We start from the raw sequence: 18273 nt of genomic DNA, 5'->3' as shown, positions 1-18273 counted from the left end.
TGTCGGGAGTCAAGCTGGCAGCATAGGGGAGAAACCTAGGCAACGCCTTATTGGCTCTCCCTGCCTGGCTGAGGAGGCAGACCGCTGGCAGCTTCTCGGAAATTCACCACCTCCCTACCGAATGCACCGATAAAGACGGACTTCTTACTAATTTTTTAATTAATTTTATGAAACAGCCTATCAATCCACTGAGTAAAAATGACAAGAAGAATGCGAGTGCTTTCTGCAGGAGGTGGGAGTAGAGGTGAAATGGAAAGGTCCTCGTTGATGGAAATTTCTCCAATTCCAGATCGAGAGCGCACAAACCCGACAAGCATCCCTACACTACCTCCGGAAGACAAGGACTCCTCCCCGCCGTCTGACAATAATCCCCCATCCCGGCGCACACAGGGGTTTAGACTCTCCCACCTCCCAGGCCTCGGCAATCCCAAATCCCAGGCCTCCCAAACCACTGAACGGCAACAGGGGGAGCCAGACCCCAGGCCGCGCCCCCAGGCTAGGTTGGTGCCCAAGCGACTTCCCCTGGAACGGGAGCGGGGCCTCCAAGGACAGCACTAGAGAAGCCTGGGACCAGGGTCTCCCTGGTACAACGTAGAACTACCTCTCAACCCCCACCCCAACTCGCCCCGAACCGGGCTCTGGACCGTCGTCCAGGTCTTTTCCAGACGTGAACTCTGCTACCAAGTGACGCCTCTGCGCTCGGGGCCGTCTGGCTGGAGTAGCACTCACAGCCCGGGAGGCCGAAGTGCGAATGCCTCCCTCTGGGACAGGTACCACTGCATTTGTGGGGCGCATTGCTAGTCTGGAAACGCTTGGGGTCGGGAGAGATAGCCCGCCTCCCTTTTGAGAACATTTCCGCAGACCAGACTGCACCGGGGCAGTTGGGCGACGGGTGCAATTGGCCGCAGATAGTACCAGGTTTGGAAACAGACCCCAGCATATAATTCCAATTCCCCAGTACTAAGGCCTATTCCAGAATCGGTGGCCGCGGTCACCCTGGTTTTCTCATGCACACCATTCAACGTTCTAATCGTAAATCAAAGTTCCAGGACCTGATTTTGAGAGGGGCACCCATGAGAGAGGAGGTGGGGGGGGGGGCAGGACAGACAAGCAAACGCTCGCGCGGCGGGAGAACGGGGAAGCACCCCGGTACTCGGGGACCTCGTCAGCCTGAAAAAAAGCCCTCGCAAGTCTCCAGCCTCAGGTTTCTGCCCCCCGAACCTCCGGAGTCGAGCCCCGCGCTCCTCGTCCCGGGAGCGGGAAGGACGGGACGCGCGGCCCGAGGTGGAGTCAATGCCTGCGGCCCCAGCACGCGGCCAAGCCAGCCTCGGCCCCCGGCCTCCTCCACCCGCGCCGGCGGCACGACCCGAGCTCTCAGCTCCTCCCCCGGGCCCCGCGCACCCCTGCCCTGCGCCTCGGGCCTGGCGGCGGCCGGCCAAACCGCCTTTCTTTTCCTGCCTTCCCCAGTGAGCTCACTTCCTCCCCGCGCCGCTCCCTTGCGTCAGCCGGAACCGGCTCCCGGGCCGGCCGCAGCGGCGGGGCGCACAGACTCCGGGCGCGGCGCCTTCTCCGCGCCCCTGTCCTTCCCCGAGGCGACGTCCGTGAGCCGAGAGAGGCTCCACTAGCAGGAAAGGGGAGGTCGAAACCTCTGCGAAGAGACGAAATGGCTTCATCCGTCGCCAGACTTCGCGCGGGCAGGAGCGCCGAGAGAGCGAGGCCCGCCCGGGCAGATTCGTCGTGACACCGCCTTGACTCGGGCCCAGCAGCCTGCGGCTGTCTTCTTTCCTTCTCCCCCGCTCCTTGTCCCCTTGCTCTCCTTTAGTCTTCACGTGCGTTAAAAAATTCATATGCAAGCACGTTGAAAAAGCGACTTCGCATTTTAAAGTCGGCAGCAGCGGAGGGAGAATTACAAATAGGATTGGGTTTAATTAGCTGGTAATTCTCTCCGCTTGCCCCCATAATTAAACAGAGATTCTAGAGCGGCTTCAGGGCTCACAAGTGATTATTACAAGCATATTTTACATTTACATTAAAGTGCTGTCCCCGGGGTGTAATCCAAGATCTGGCTCCATTTATTCGGATTTCGAACCTGAGCGCTGAAGCCAGAATACTGCTCCCCAGCTATGTTGTGGGATGGCGTGGGGGGGGGGGGGGGGAGAAGCTGTTGTTTAGTTTCCCTGGCTGATTTTCTATTTTGTCCAGTTCTGTTTCCGGGGCGAAAGAAAACACAGCCGAAGGCTGGAGAGCCTTCAGCCTCAGATCCCACCGACACTCACGCCAAAAGAATTAAAAAAAAAAAAAAAACCCCATCCTTTTTTAAAGCATGAAATTGTGCAAAACTCAGAGCCACCTCGGTGGTTCCCCACCACACACACACACAGGGGCACATCCAGCCCAGACACTATCGGCCCCACAGCGGATGGGGCTGCCCTTCGCGTGGACTGTCTCCCGGTAGAGATCCGGAAGCCCTGTTTCGTGACTACTCAGTCCCTCCACTCCCGCGCTCTCTTCTCCCCCATTTCATCTTTGTCGTCGCAGCGATCTACCCACCTTCCTCCCTCTGCGATTCCCTGCGAATCGGCGCTACTTCCCTAGCCGAGCCACCGCCTCTGTCGGGTCCCGGGACGCGGCCAGCCCGGAGCTCCAGAAAGGCACTGGAGAAGGCCTGGGGCCGCGCTCTCCCCGGTACAGCGTAGAACTATCCCCCCCCCTACACCCCACCCCAACCCCCGCCCGCTCACCTTGGAACCTCGCAATGCGAGTCGTCCCCCACCCCCACCTCCGCCGCCTGACAGTTTCCAGGCTCCAGGCGAAGCGCGTGTCCGTGTTGTCACCAGATCCACGAGGGCTTTTGATGAGAGCTGCTTCCCTTTTGAAAACACCATTCCCTTTCCCCAAGAGAAAAGGATCTATTTTCCTGGACTGGTTTAAACACACACACATACGAAAAGTATCTATGCTGTGAAAACATCGGCCTTTAACAGTTGTCTTGGAGTGGAGTAAAGACTTTCAGGAAATGATGGAGATAGGCCTGCTCAAGTAACCCATCCCCCAGACTGTCATTTCTCTGGCTACCTCTGCTCTTGCCTGGCCCTCTGCATCATTTTTTTTTTCCTTAAAACTTTTCCAAACGTAGCCTCTTCCTTATTTATGCCTTTATCTTAAAGAAAAGATCCCTGGGAATAACTACCAAACCAGAGGAGAGGCTCTCACCACTCCCAGTTTCACCAATTAGGGGCACAGGCTGGCTAGGTACCAGGAGCATCTTTGAGCCCAAGTCTACTCATCTGGAAAGAAATGCTTAGAAGAGATGAATTCTAAAGGCTGATTTCCACTCTTAAATTCAATACTTTTCGGACACAACGTTTCTTCTTACTTCTGAACTATTGAAGATATACACGTATGTACATTCCAGGAAGGTTCTGTGACAAGGTGCAGACGAAGGGGACATTTTAAACTTGTGACGTTACCCTCTTTGGCTGCTTCCTCCCAAACCAGCTTTTCCCTCTGAGCGCAGAAAGAGAACACCAAGGATAGGTCTCCTGAACACAGCCAACGTCTAAGTCCACTTGTGGTCACATGATTCATTAGGAACCTCAATCCTCATCTGACCCTGCCAATTCAAGCACGCCAGTGAAACCCCATAAAACCAGCCAAGAGGCTGGCCAACATATGCACACATTAATTAGAGTTATGTGGGCCTTTGGCTTGCAGCCTGATGAACGGCTCCAGGACTTCAGGGGGCAAAGGGTTTGGGGTCCTTTTCACCTACCAATGCCCTTTGGTCCTGCCAGGGCATCAGCTGAACATAGTGGGTGATCTGAAAGCCAACCCCCTGAAAGTTAACCACGGTCACTAAGAGTAAAACCTGGCAGTGGGTCCCTGCAAGGGACAGGCAAGAATTTGTTCAAAGAAGATAAAGAAAACCAGTAGTGAGCCTTTTTGTTATTACCGCATCTGGTTTCATTACGAGAGAGAGAGAGAGAGAGAGAGAGAGAGAGAGAGAGAGAGAGAGAGAGATAAGAGAGAGAGAGAAGGCAGGGGAAGCCCAAAGTGAAAGAAAAGAAATTTTTAGCATTTATACACTTAACCACACTCTCTGAACACACACACACACACACACACACACACACACACACACACACACACACTGTAATGACTCTAGTTTATCAAAAACCTGAAGAGGCTTCCAACCCCATTTACAAGGATAATGGAAGGTTTGGTGAGGAGGAGCACGTAGGCTTGAGCCAATTTAGCAACCACAATTCTGGCCAGGTACCAGAAAGTCACAGAACATCCTAGATAGCAGAACTGGCTCCATCCCTGGCAGGGGGCCCCACGCATGGTACTTTTCCTACAAAGGGTGTCCTTTTTACTCCATCCACATCTGACTCCTTGATAGAGCACGGTCAAGGTCAGTCACTGCCAGCCAGCAAGACCTCTTAGGCTCTCTGAGCACTGCACTGATATATATCTCTCTGCTCTGTATTGGGAGCGATCACCTCTGGCTTTATCATCGTCTCTTGTTGAATTGTAAAGGACAAAATGCCTGGGGTCTCTCAAGTCTGCATCTGCTTACTTATTACACTGCAACATGTATCTGTTGTTTTATGATATGTGTGCCCGTCCCAGTCCCTTTCCCCATTAGTTATAATCCATACAAAATATCTACAGGCTAGAACATGGCAAAACCTCTCTTATAGGGGGAAGGAATTCATTACTTATCTGACGCGTAACAATTTAGTCCTTTCCAATTCATGTTCCAATGTGTTTTCCTCCAGCGATGAGGAGCCATATCCCCACAACTCTAGAATGTTATAACCTCACTATTTCTGCTTGCTTTTCTTCCTTCCCTTTTTTCCTGTTTCTTTATTCTTTGGACTCAGCCACAGAGAAAAAACAACCCAGTTTGGAGCTTTAGAAATCGTTTGTTCTGCATGTGCCCCGTCTTTTCCTTCCCAGATACTTTTAATTACAATCAGGAGGCATCTTACACCCTGGCCAGATTGTATTCGGTTGGAGCCTCTTTATAGTTCTTCAAAGCTTCTAGGGGCGCCTGGGTGGCTCAGTCGGTTAAGTGCCTGACTCTTTGCATTTCGGCTCAGGCTGTGATCTCACAGCTCTTGTGTTCCAACCCCACGTCATGCTCACAGTGAGGGACCTGCTTGGAATTCTCTCTCCCTCTCTCTCTGCCACTCCGGGTGTGCCCCATCTCCCTCTCTCAAAATAAGTAAATAAACTTAACAACACAAAGTTCTTCAAAGCTTCCAGGGATCTCTCCCCACCCCACCCATCTCAAGCCCTCCAGATCAGCAAAACGGATACACATGTAGTAACTTGCATCATTCTAGATCCATAGAGATTATATTCCTATTGGCTTTTCTATGGATTGGGGAGCTCAGGAAAGATATGCAACAAATGTACAATGGGAGGAGCACCTGGACAGATATTGACAGTAAGACTATTCACATGTGCCTTTTGGTATATTTTTGAGCCATGAGAATGTACTGCATAGTCCTTAGAAATTAACCTGATCAGGACATATATGAGAGATGCCAGATGCTAAATATATGTAGGCATAATCTCACATATTAGGGAGGAGGATCTAGAGGAGATCTAGAAAAACATGCAATAAACTTGCTGTTTTGCTTCATGGGTCATAAGCTTGAAATAGGACTAGAAAATAATATTTTGTGCAGATGTATGCAGAAGTATAAAACTTTAGGTGAGCAACATGCACAGTACTTGTCTCCTCAAATATTCCTCTCCTATTCCCAGATGAGAATATTTGTCAGTTTAAAGCTATTTGCTCCTCCCATTAAGTCAGGTTTCACATACTTGTTGGACTGGCTGAGCCCTCAGTCCTAAGTACAAAGGTTAAGCTAGAACACAACCGAAAAAAGACTGAAATTTCCTAATAGGCACTTGAAAATGGACAATTTGCCTCCCTTGGATGAAGAGGACAAGATCCTTCCCTGGAAATGGCTGCCCTAGGTGGCTCCCCCTCCAAGCACACCCTGACAGTCTTCTGAGGTGGGCTAAACACCTTGTCCTAGGACGTCTACTCCTTTCCCTAGGCTTTAACCAGGTGCAAAAATTTTTATTAGGCAAATTCTATGCAGGAAACAATATTTTCAGGCTAAATTAAAAAAAAAAAAGGAGAGTATAAATTCCTTTAGTGATGTTAACACAACCAACCCAATCCACCCCCAGGTCCTTAGATGGCCCTTGAACGCCATAAAGACTTGAAGTCCAAACTGCCACGCTCTTTAAACAATATTCAAACAAACCACTCCACCCTACTGGGGGATGCAGTTCATCAGCTAACATTAGTGTTTACATCTCCTGCGGTTTTTCTTGTTGCATAGCCCCTGCTAGTAAACAACCGAAACCAATCTCATGGCAAAGGTCAAATTGCAAAACAAAAGGGGCTTTTATTTTTTTTTAATTTTTTTTCAACGTTTTTATTTATTTTTGGGACAGAGAGAGACAGAGCATGAACGGGGGAGGGGCAGAGAGAGAGGGAGACACAGAATCGGAAACAGGCTCCAGGCTCTGAGCCATCAGCCCAGAGCCTGACGCGGGGCTCGAACTCACGGACTGCGAGATCGTGACCTGGCTGAAGTCGGAGGCTTAACCGACTGCGCCACCCAGGCGCCCCCAAAAGGGGCTTTTAAAAACTCTTATTTCAAGGTATGGTATATAGAAAACGAATAGGGAATAATCTTAGCTCTACCCACCTGTGTTGATAAACAAATCCTCCCGAAACACACAATCAGATCACCTTTCCCCACAAAAACAGGTGGTTAACTACGTGATTTCCAAGGAGGTATTCTTTTATTAGAAACCAAGAGAGATTTCAGAACATGGACCAGGAGAAAGAACTGGTCAATGTTTGTGAAACCCCAAAAGGTGGCATTTGGGGAAAGGGGAGGGGGTAGGAAGGAAAAGGAAGGGAGTTGAAAGAGCCCTTGGTTTCCCCAGCTGTTCCCAGAAGTTGGAACATATGGTGCCAGGGCTTTCCAAAGATGACAAGGGATAGGCAGTAAAAAATTTTTCCCCCCTAAGGCATGCCTTTACCCAAATAAAGATACATCTTCAGGCTGGAGACATTTCTTCCTTCCATAGTGGAATGGGCACAGGTCGCTTAGAACCAATTCTTATCATTTAGTGAAAATAATAGTGATTATGGAAGCAGCAGAAGGAGTCAAGGTGTTCATGCTAAAAAAACTTCAAGATCAGGCCTGGCCCGGAGTGGAAATATCCAAACTGGTTCTTCATATTTCACGTTTTATAGACAGAATTTTCCCTCAAGGATATACTTTCATTAGGTCATAAATGCACCAACAGAGGAAAGAGAGCGCAAGAGGTGTGTGTGCGTGTGTGTGCGCGCGCGCGTGCGAGTCCGGCGGCGGGGCGTGGGTGGGGGGGAGTTGGGAGGTAGGGTCTTGGGGCGGAGGGGTATGCCACCCCTGAGGAGAGCAGAGTTCAGGGACAGGCGAGTAGAAACCATCCTCCGTGAGGCTTCCTAGGGCTTCTGCTTCGTTGTTTTTAGTTCTTACATTTCTTTTGGGTTCCACCGGAGCACCTAATTGCCCCAAGTCCAAGTACTTGCTTGCCTAAAGACCACAAGAAGTGGGATGGGGGAGAGAAACGTGGTTTTCAGAAGTTCATTACAAATTTAACTCGTGGAAGATTTTTAGTTGGGGCCTCAGTACCTGAGCCTAGGTGGCAGGGAAAGAGATTGTCTGACGACTTTCGGTTCCCGCTGGACCCCATTCCTGGACTGGAAAAGTTTACCTCCCCCAACATCCAAGAGATGCGACTCCGTGCTCTCAAAGGCGAGGGCTCGCCTCGTCTGCGGCCCCTGTTGCAGTCAGGAGAGAACGTTGCAGACTGGGATTTGCCCTGCCTCAGCTTAGCTAGCCACGTTGGTTTCTTCCAGCACATTTCTCAAGAGTGAGTCGGAGTTATGCAACCAGCATCATTAGCCTGTATCGAGTCCCAGAGAATACTTAAATCCACGGCACTGATTTCACACCTAGAAGGCTGTAGAAGTTTCGAAATTATTGTAAAACACCACCCGGATGTTATATTGTCTGTTTAGGCCAGATTAGCAAGACACACGCGCGTATTCTACGTTTAAATCACACCCCGAAATGCGGAGACGATGTTTCTATGGGATCTACACGCGACAGAGAAAAACTGGAACAATTAATTATTGCTCTCTTTTTTGATTTCCTGTTTCTAAAGAAAGCATTGGTATCAAGGACGAGTTAGGTAATGTGAACTAAAGAGCAAGCAGGTCGCTGTCGTTTAGACCTAATCACAATTCGTAGTTCAAGCAAAACTGCCTCTGACACCGTGTATATTCCGCAACTCCTCTCCGGCTGCCCCGGCAAGGACGCCCCCAGGAGTATTTATTCCTAGGGCTGGAAACAAAACAACTAACCCGGTCTGCTGCGTAAGAGAGCGCTCCAAGATGGACTGCCGGAGAAAGGCATTTTGACCCCGCTGGAAATTACTCATATTGACAGACGCCCAGGGAAGGTAAATTACCCAGCGCGCTGACGTTACGCAGAAGCGCGCCCTGTTGCGACTCCGCCGCGGCGCCCAGGGGCCAGAGGCTCCTAGTTCGCTCCCCCAGATTCCAACAAAGCCTCGCTTTGCTTCGCTGGGCCTGGGATTTCAGCGTGAAGGCGACGGAGAGAGCGGTAAAAAGGTGCCAGAGAGAAATCGGGCGAGACAAAACCAGAAAAGCAATGGGAAAGAGACGTTCTGCGCTGTAGCGCAGGAGAGCTGTTGAGCCGGGGAGAAAACCAGCAAAATCCGCAGGGGAGGGAGTGAGGGAGGAGGCAGGGAGGGAGAGTACCGCGCAGCTCTGGGCTCCCAGGTCCGCCACTTGGGAGGTCCCGGCCCCAACGCAGGCCGGGCCAAACGTCCCCCCGGGAGGCTCGCTGCTCGGGCGGGGTCACAATTACACCTCGGCTCCAGGCGAGGACTTAAAAACCAAGTGGCGGGGGGCTGCAGTCTGGAAGCAAGGCCCTGCGGTCATCAGAGGGGGGCCGGGCCAGTGCGCAGGAACTTTTTACAAGGCGTGTGGGTACAAGGGGGGAAAAAATCAAAATAAACCACTTTCATCCAGCGTGGGCCGTGAAAATAAAAGCTGCCTTATAAAGGGGGCGAGCGGGAGTTTTGAAATTTAGTGTGTGTTTTGCTTTTATATAAAGAGTTTTGTGGTTTTACCTGATAACCTAGGGGGAACTGTGGGGAAAATAACTGCTAGATTTTTTTTATTATTATTATTATTTCGGAAGAGGGCTGCAACAGGAGTTCACAGGTTTCTCCCAAATTAGCTTGTGTCCCCAAACTGGAAACAACTGCATGCGTCCGTACAGATCATTATACAAATTGGGGGACAATGCTCGCGTGACCGGATTATTGTTGACGTAAAGCGGGATCCACTGGTCTCACCTCTTTTCTTTTTAAAAGTGAGTCTTGAAAACTGAGTCTGCAGAGGAGGCGGAATGGAAAGCGTCAGAAAGTGTAACATCTCATTTTTACTGGCGATTGGACTGGAATCCTTCTCTAAGAGCAACCCGCATGGCTACAAAATACCCTGCTCAGGGCGCAAAGACCGGGCGAAACTGGCCGGGCGGCTGCAGGGAGGGCGCCCAGCCAAGCCCGGCTCTGGCCCTTGGCTCAAAGAAGGGGACCTGACAGCCGGTCCCCTCCTGGGCAGGGTAGGGCTGGGGGAGGCGGCTACCTCCTCCCGGACTTGGGCCTCGCGTCTGCGGTATTTTTAGCTTCTCTCTCTGGGTTCCCTAGAGGCTCTTTTGTAAACCGAATGGAGGCTCTCCAAACTGCCCTCACTTGGAGGGGGTGTGGGAGGAGGTGGAGGCGGCTGCATGGGTATTTTGAAGGGGAAAAAAATTGCTTACGTTTACATTAAAGCCAAAGTCTCTAGGTTTTTGTCCTTCCTGCCTTTTCTCTTTTTCGCCCCCCTCCCGGCCCAGGCCCAAGGGAACACGGCAAATTCCATACCCCATACCGTGGGGGTATGAATGGGTAGGATCTAGACATTTAGAGCAGAATCAGAGTGTCGTGCGCCCTTCCTCTCCGCCTTTCATCCCGGCTTTCCCGACCACTACTGCTCCCGGGAGCCGGCCTAGGAATCCTCGGGAAGGGTAGGGAGGAGAGGAGGACTCTCTGTCGCCTTCGAGGAAGCAGGGACACGCGGCATTTGTTTATTTTTAAAATAAAGGCTTATAAATAAGTCCAACTGTTTCTGCAACTTAGTTTCCAACCCAGTGTGGGCCCAGGGATGCGAACCTCGAGACCCAGACTGGCAAGTCTCAACCGGGCAGATGTTTATTACTTAGAACTCCAGGTCTCCCTGCGCCCCCTCTCACCTTGGAGATGCCCTAGTCCAGGTTCCCGGCTGGGGTCGCAGCCAAGACTTTCATGTCCCGCTTCTCCCCATCCCGGATCCGGCTGGGCCCCGGACGGCTCCTGTACCTGGCCTTCACACCGCCTCGCGATCCCTGCAGACAGCGCCATCCCCCCCCCCGCCGACCCCCCCCCCCCCCCCCGTTCTTACGCTCGATGCTGCCCCTCGAAATTGCCCAGGCTGGCGGGACGGCGCTCCGCTGTGGAAAACAAGGACGGGGAGGCAGGAGCCAAGAGCTGGTACTCTCTGCTTCCGCCTTAGAGTCAATCCTCTCCCCCATCCCTTCCCCACAGGGAGTGTTCGGCCTTGCGGCGCACCCCAGCTGCCTGGAGTGCTCCACGTTGCCCCCACGTCCCAGACGCCGTGCCTCTACCCACCGGATTGCCTTCGGGGCCCCTCGGTGCTGTGTCGACCGCGCGGCGCCGTGGGTCGTGCGAACAGGAACCGCCAGGCCCACCAGATCTGCGCTCCTAGCAGCCGGGTAGCCTAGCGTGTCGAAGATGCTCGGAGGAGGAGGAAGTGCAGAGAAAACAGAAGAGGAAGGAAAAGGGGTGGGGGGGGGGGCTGACATACACAAGCACGCAAAACTGACTTTGCTGATGGACTTTTTCAGTTTCACACGAAGCGACCTGTAGTATCTGGAGAAGGTTTTTGAAGACGTTTAGGAGGGAGGGTGAGTTTTCTGCTGAGAAACTCAATCTGCCATACAGTAGCGGCCCCATCTGGGATCTGTCACTGCTGACAGCACCACAGGGCACAGACGTGATCTTCTGCACAGCCTGCACTCCCCGAAATACCCTCCTTAATCAAAGGATGTCTGCGCGCCGGAGCTCAGCTGACCGCGCCGGGAGCAGAACGGTCAGCAAATCCACCCCCCCCCCGGCCCGCCCCCTCCCCACGGACACAACAACGGCCCCTCTCCTCTAACTAGCACATTAATTAAAAGCGGAAAGGAGACAGAGGCTGATGTCATTGCTCTCAGAAGATCATAAACGTAAAAGAGTCATCCTGTGAGAATCCCTGAAAATGACTTTAATGAATAATTTCAGAGACAGTTATGGCTTTGGGTAATTACTGAGCGAGAATATGAAAACCAGATTTGCAAAGCAAAGGCGATGGTCAGGCGGCCCGGCGGCGGCCACTTTCTCCCCTTAAAACCGCACCAGCTTTCTTCTCTGCCAAATTCTAGTTACAGACTTGGGATGCATGTTCGTCTTTAAAAATAAAAGCAACAAACACGCATTTTTCTGTTCCTGCATTTCTTCCTTATCCTAAAGGCAAACGGGTCAGCTCAAGGCAACCACAACCCACTTTGGGTAGAAGCCAACCAGGCACTGGCCTCAGTGGCCATGGGCTTCCATCTTTTCAGGAAGGAGCTATTAACCACCACTTTGGTTTAGAATGATTTTTTTGGTGGGGGGGCTCTTCCGTAGGTGACTTACAATAAAAGTTGAAAACTCTGCCCCGAGTAAATAAAAAACCTGTTTGTTTCAAATCCTGTCAGCTGTTGGAGCAGCAAACAAGTGAACAGCGAATGACCCCACTTCTTACAGAAAAATCTGCAGGTCTCCCTAAGTCTAGTTCTTGTTTGCCATGATGATTTCGTTCTACAATAAGGAATGATGTTTTGAAACACTCCATCTGGTCACTGGGATGCATCAGGCTGGGCTTGGTTGTTCATGATGAGTTGTGTGCAAGAAAGTATTAATAAAAAGGTATTATAGGCAAAAGTAATGTGGGTGTTTGTTGTTAGTTTTGTTTTTTAATGGTCTGTATGATTCGGAAAACTGCCCACTTGTCCGAGTACTCCATCATTAAGGAAGATCTTGGAGAAGCCACTTACCAGCACCCATGGCAAACTGCAGTATGCAGCTATTATCTGCCCCTCCCCCCTAAAAGCAGTTAGGCCCCTCCTCCTCCAGTCATTAAGGATTCAGTTGTCTTAAAGTCCCTTTCTCCATTCCTAGCCCCCCAACTCTCCCACTCACTGCCCAGCTGAATGTTTTCTTCCCCTTCTGCCAGGAATAAGGGTGGGTAGAAGGGGGAGCCAAACTCTCTCAAATGTGACATTTTCACTGACTTAGGAGGAAATGGTCCTCATCCGTTGTAGATTACACGAAGACACTTTGGAATTTAGTGTACTGAGTTGCCTCAAAGAATTGAAGAGGGGTGAATGTTTGGGAAATTTTCTCTACCAGATTCCCTGTTTATTGTTGATATCTCCCCCCCCCCCCAACAGATCTTCTTGTCACTACCTTCAAATCATGGGCTATGAATTATTTTCCCTCTAGCTAAATTCACTGTAAGCACTGGCTTGGGCTTTGCAACCTGTGTGTAAATAAATAACATCTTCTGGGTTTGCTTTGAGTCCTTGCATTGCCCGATTAAATCGAGATGTAGGACTGATCCATGATGTGGCCAGTTCTCTCCCCGTGGAGACTCTGAATCATGCAGGCCTTGCCCTCCCCTCCCCCATCCTTGATAAAGCCATCCTCATCCCCAGGGTCCAGTGTTTCACAGCGGTGGTTGAGAGAGAGCCCAGACTGAGGAATCGGCTGCATGCCATAGGTGTGTGTGGCCTCAGGCAGTGGTTCCTGAACACCAAGCGGTGGGGGGGGGGGAGGGGGGAGGGAGTTTTGGAAGTTTTGGAAGCTGAAGCCTTCATTTCTCTGACCTGACCTGCTGAATCAGAATTTCTGGTAAAGGTGGGGTGAAAATGAGGCCTGAATTTATAATTTTATCAAGTTCTTCAGAGATTTTGGGTAACTACTGTGATCAGCTCCAACCTAAAGTGCTCTGGAGTTGGATTCATCCTAGAGATCAGACGGTGCCGCAGGACGCTAAAGTCGGAGGTCCAGGGGGTCGTCTCCCCTTCTGGAATGGTACAAATGAAACCAGCCTCTGCTCTGGGCACTGGGACATAGTAGGAGACAAGCTGCTGCCAGTCGTTGTTTCAGCCCAAACCACTCGCACTGGGGAAAGCGGGAGGGTAGACAGAAGAAGGTTTAGGGTCTCTGTCCTTTGGATCCATTGGCCTTTAGCAGCAGGTGCAGAAACAAAGGTTCGGAGAGGTGACCTGTTTGGTAGATAGCGTCTGTCCGGACACCTCAGTAGGCAGAAACTCCTACTATTTTGGCCTGAGGCCTGTAGGGCCCAAGCGGGTACCGGTGCGGAAAGGGCAGCCCCAAGAGCCGCCTCTCTTGCCTCTTGCCGGCACGGGCACCGCGGCCCTGGCCGCAGCTGTTGGTGTAGGAGAGCGGCACCCTTGGGGCAGGGAGAGAGGAGCGCCCGCAGGTCAGGGCCCGCTGTGGGAGGCTTTTCCAGGCTGAAAGCACCAGACGCAGCGAGTTGGAAAATTTAAACTGAGGAGGGGGCCAGTAGAAACTGTAACTGGCCCCTCCTTACCTCCAACAAGAAAAACAAAAACCTCTTCTGGGCTAAAAATACATATTTAGAAAGTCCCTGTGCGCAAGCAGGCGGCGCGTTCCAGCTGCCGGCCTGGCCCAGGGAGGACTTGGCCGCGCGGCCGCCGATTACACCCAGCTCGGCTGGGATGGCTCCGAGCCGTCTGCCCTGACGTCAGCGAGGCTCCGGGCCCCGCCGCGGCGAGATAGGCAGCGCGGCCGGGCGCGGGCGCGGCGCTAATCACTCCCAGATGTCCCTAATAGCGGAGATAAAGACGGACGGAGCGGCCGGGAATAAATTTGTAATCAGGGCTCTACCATCTGATCATCAAAGCGGCCCAAATGCCGGGAGAATTTGAAGGGAATGTGTGCGTAGGGGGGTCACGTTTAGGGGAGAGGCGGGGGACGGGATCCTCGAAGGAAACTGACTTGGGCAGGGTGGAGCGAGAACAGGGAGAGAAGTCGAACTTCTGTGCGCGTGTAAGTCAGATACAGTGCACTTTAACTTCCACGAGCCTGACTGGCCGAAGCCGCGGAGCTGTTAGAGGCCAATTAGAAGCCGGCAGACAGTAGCTGTGCGGAAAGTACGCGTGGGGCAGAAGCTGGAGGGTAGAGCTGCGCGCTCCGAGCTGTCCAACCCCCGGAAATGTGCGATTCGTTTCCTCTCCTGGAGTTACCCCCTCTCCCCTCCTCCCCTTTCTAAACAGTTAAAAAAAAAAATGCTTCTTTTTCCCACCTCCCCACCCCCCTCCCCGCTACCCTGTAGACATAAACCCTACACCAAGGTTGAGCTTGCTCAGGAAGGGGGATACTGGAGTTTCGAGCCGAGGTCTGAGGGCGGCTCTAAGGTCTTTCTCTCCGAGGGATCCACGGGCTGCTACAGGCCAGGAATCCAGTGCGTCGCTGAGACTCGTTAGTGCCTATTCCTCGCGCAAGGGGATGGACCGTAGGTGTTGGGCTGCGTGGAAGGAATGGGTTTCCTCAGGTCAACAGATCCAGAGAAGACCAGCAAGGCCAAGGGTCCAGATTCGGCCCTCCACGAGGCCTAAGCCGTAAGCCTCCTTTGCAGATCATCTCCGCTTGGCACCTACCACCAGTTCTTTTTCCAAATCCAGGCGCGTGGGTGGGACTCGCGCGCAGAGAGAACGAAAGGCGGCTGTGGAAGAGAAAATTGCGATCCGCACGCGCAGTGTTAGACACAGCATTTCTTTAAAGCTACAGGGATAGTTGAGAGGTTTCCCGCGCTTTGTAGACCCGTAGCGCAAATGCAGTTCTGGCTATTGTGGCATCCTTTGGCCAGTGCATCGTCGTCTGCGCGCACACCTCAAGCCCTTGCAACCGGCTGTGGTTCTCTCTGCAAAACTGAAGTCTCGGAAGTAGCTTACAGGTCTCCTTCCGCTCCCGGTGGCTTTGATTTTGAGCTCACTCTCACCCTAGGCACCCCTTCCTGCGAAATCGGCACACAGCTCCCCCTCCAGCTTCCTTATCAACCGGTGGGATACCAGCTCTGTGATCCTCGCCAGCAGCAGGCAGCAGCCAGTAGTGGCATAGATGAGGAGGAAGGGATCGAGCCACCCTCCACCCAGACTCTCGCCCACTTGCTACCCTCTCTGGCGACAGGGCTGCACCCACCTCGTCGCGGGGACGACCAGACCACCTGGTCCTGAGATGGGCGGCCTAGGCCAGGAGGCCCACCCTCCCTAGGTGCCCAGACCTAAGGGCTAACCCACTCCGATTCTAGAGCTTCCCACCGAGCCCCCAGAGGGTCGGGCGGGGATTTAGAAGGCAGGAAGAACCACTAGTGACGTTGCTGTCTTATTTTCATAATTTCGACCTGAAAAAAAGCTCTTAAAGCTGCCGTCGGTGTCCCAGCTGGGGGAGGGGGCGGTGAAAGTCCTGGAAAATTGGGACTGGGAGCAAGGAGGGTGCTCAGGTCCCACTCTGTTGAGTTTTCCAGGTTACTTCCCAAGAAGTTGAGAATGGGTCTGTAGGAACACGCGCGTGCGCCCCCCCCCCGCGCGCGCCCGCGCGCGCGCGCGCGCACACACACACACACACACACACACACACACACACAGCGGGCGAGCCCTCTCCCCGCCAGGGCTCAAGGGTTATCAGGCGTTCGGCCTGCGAGGCGGTCTGGGGCCGGCCCCTGACAGCCAGATCTACCATCAATTTACCTTCCGCCGCCCCAGCTTCCCATTTAGCTTTTAACGTCAAATCCTGCATTTTTGTCGGCTCCGGCCTGTCTAGAGAGCTTGTGATTTCGCTGCAGGAGTGATTGCTTTTAACAAAATGGCAGCAACCACATTATCCGAGCAATTAAAACAGAGGCCTTTTAGCCGATTCTGCAAGGCAAGAGGTTGGAAACTTTTTTTTTTTCCTTTAAGCAAAGAAGAAAGGGAATTAAAAGAGAAATGAATGCGTAGAAGAGAAAAACATGGAAACTCGGAAGACACTCCTGCCCAGCACAGCACTCACTTCCCGGTACTTGACAACGTGGGGTAGGGATGTTGGGTAGCGGGGAGCATTGGAAAGGTTGGGATGTCCTGGGAGACCGTGGAGATGGAAAATCTGGGGTGTCTTGACACTTAGGGTGTGCATCCGGTCAGTGTTTCGGCCCCCGGAGGCGTTGGGTCTGCTGGACGTCTGGCCGGTTGGGATTTCCCACAGGTTGCAATGTCGAGATGGTTGAGGTGTCGCGGCCGGGTGCTGCTGGGCCAGAGGAACTGCGCCGGCAGGCAGGAGAGGAGGCGGGCAGAGCCTGGCCCGGGCCAGACAAAGAGGACGGATTTCTGCAGCGCGGGTTTTAAAGCATGCGTAGCAGCAAGCTGCCCCATAGCGATGCCGCTGCCAGGGTCTTCTGGATCTCCTCTGCTGGTGTTTAATAAACCAGAAAAAGTGTTAGACCTGCAAAAGTGCATTAAGGCCCAGATGGTAAAGGCAAGCGCAGGCACACTTGCGTGTTGAAGATAACTTCTCTCCAGTTCCTGTTTTAAAAACCTCACCACCTCCGCCACCACTCACTCCACTGTTTTGGTAATCTCTTTTCTTCCACCCCTAGGATGTTGAAGTCTCTCTCTCTCTCTCTCTCTCTCTCTCTCTCTCTCTCTCTCTCACGGATTATAGTAAAGATGCAAAAGGCCGCTGGAGACAGGGAAGGGAGAGAGCCACTCAGTCAAACCATCAGGAATCCCGAGAGTAATAGAAAATCAGGGCGCGCCTCCCTACGCCCCCCCACCCCGTGCTATAAACAAAGGCAAGTGTCTGTAAACACATCCCGCGCCCACCACGTCGGCCCAGCGCCGCCTGACCCGAGGGGAGAAAGTTCAGATCGCTTTGGCCGAGTTGTTCTAACCCCTCGCCCTCGCGTTGTCAGCTGCCCGCAGAAGGAACCCACAGAGCCACTTGCTCGTCTCTCTCCCAGCACTTGCGAATTTGCCCGCTGCAGGCGGCCGGCTCAAAGTGGGCGCCCGCGAGCCGTGGGAACCTCTGGGGTATCGGGGGGAGGGTCTGTGCCTGGAGCCGAGGTGCGAACATCACCCGGAGGATGGGTTCCAAGATGGAAACCCTCTGGCAAACCTCCCTAACACCAGATTTATATACGTGGCGTTTCATGAAACAAACCGCTTTTTAATACGTTTCACCTTTCTCCACTCCGCGCCCCCCCCCCCAACTTCATCTCTCCCCTCCTCCCTCCCCTCCCTGGCCTGCGGAGTCCTTTATGGCACTTCAGTTTCTCTGGTTCCTAGAGCAGATTCCGGCTCTAGCCGAGACTACGGGCAAAGGAGGCCTCAGGGACTTCCTTTCGGGATGTGCTGGGACTCCTGGAGACCAATCCTCAGACGGGTAAAGTCCCCCGCGGCTGGTAGCCGAGGGAGGGAGCCTCTTGCTCGGCTGGCCTGGGGCCGGGAAGACTTCAGTCACCGCACAGTTAATATTGAGTTCCTTGTAGCTCCTTGTAAATCCAGACCCACCCTTCACCCCCCTTTAAATCCTTGGTTGTGTTAGCGATTTCTTACTTGACGTAAAATTCCTTGTTACCTAATCATGCACCTTCGCCCCCCCCCCCCCAAAGCTCTTCTCCTCCCCTGGCCGGCTCAGAGGAGAATCCCCCTGATGAAGACTACAAGCAAAAACCTCCTCTTTTCCTCTTTTTTCTTTTCCTAGATGAAAACCTTATATTTTGAATGAAAGACTTTAAGACTATTTCCTGCGGCTGCAATAGCGCCTGGGATCTTCCTCAAACCTCCTCTACCTAAAAGGTGCTCCCCAAACAAAAACCAAAGTCCCCACAGAATGGCATCTGGTTGATTTCAGGAAAACAAGGACAACTTTCTACCTTTCCAGAGAACTGCCAAGGTCCCTCGGCCCCAGATCCTCCTACTACAGACCACTCAACCTTCTCCAGGCGGCTGG

The 18273-nt window shown here is 52.6% G+C and overlaps 1 long non-coding RNA gene across 1 annotated transcript; it reads left to right on the top strand.

Moving 5' to 3' along the window:
• Window positions 1-8046: 8046 nt before the first annotated feature.
• On the top strand, window positions 8047-12184 carry LOC125164236 (uncharacterized). The gene is made up of 2 exons (XR_007151692.1): window positions 8047-8722; window positions 10744-12184. It is a non-coding gene; the product is annotated as an uncharacterized LOC125164236 (long non-coding RNA).
• Window positions 12185-18273: the final 6089 nt, after the last annotated feature.

This window comes from Prionailurus viverrinus, chromosome B1, assembly GCF_022837055.1.
Source record: "Prionailurus viverrinus isolate Anna chromosome B1, UM_Priviv_1.0, whole genome shotgun sequence".
Lineage (NCBI taxonomy): Eukaryota > Metazoa > Chordata > Mammalia > Carnivora > Felidae > Prionailurus > Prionailurus viverrinus.
The sequence above is the reverse complement of the archived record's forward strand: the minus strand, read 5'-3'. Positions and strand labels throughout refer to the sequence as shown.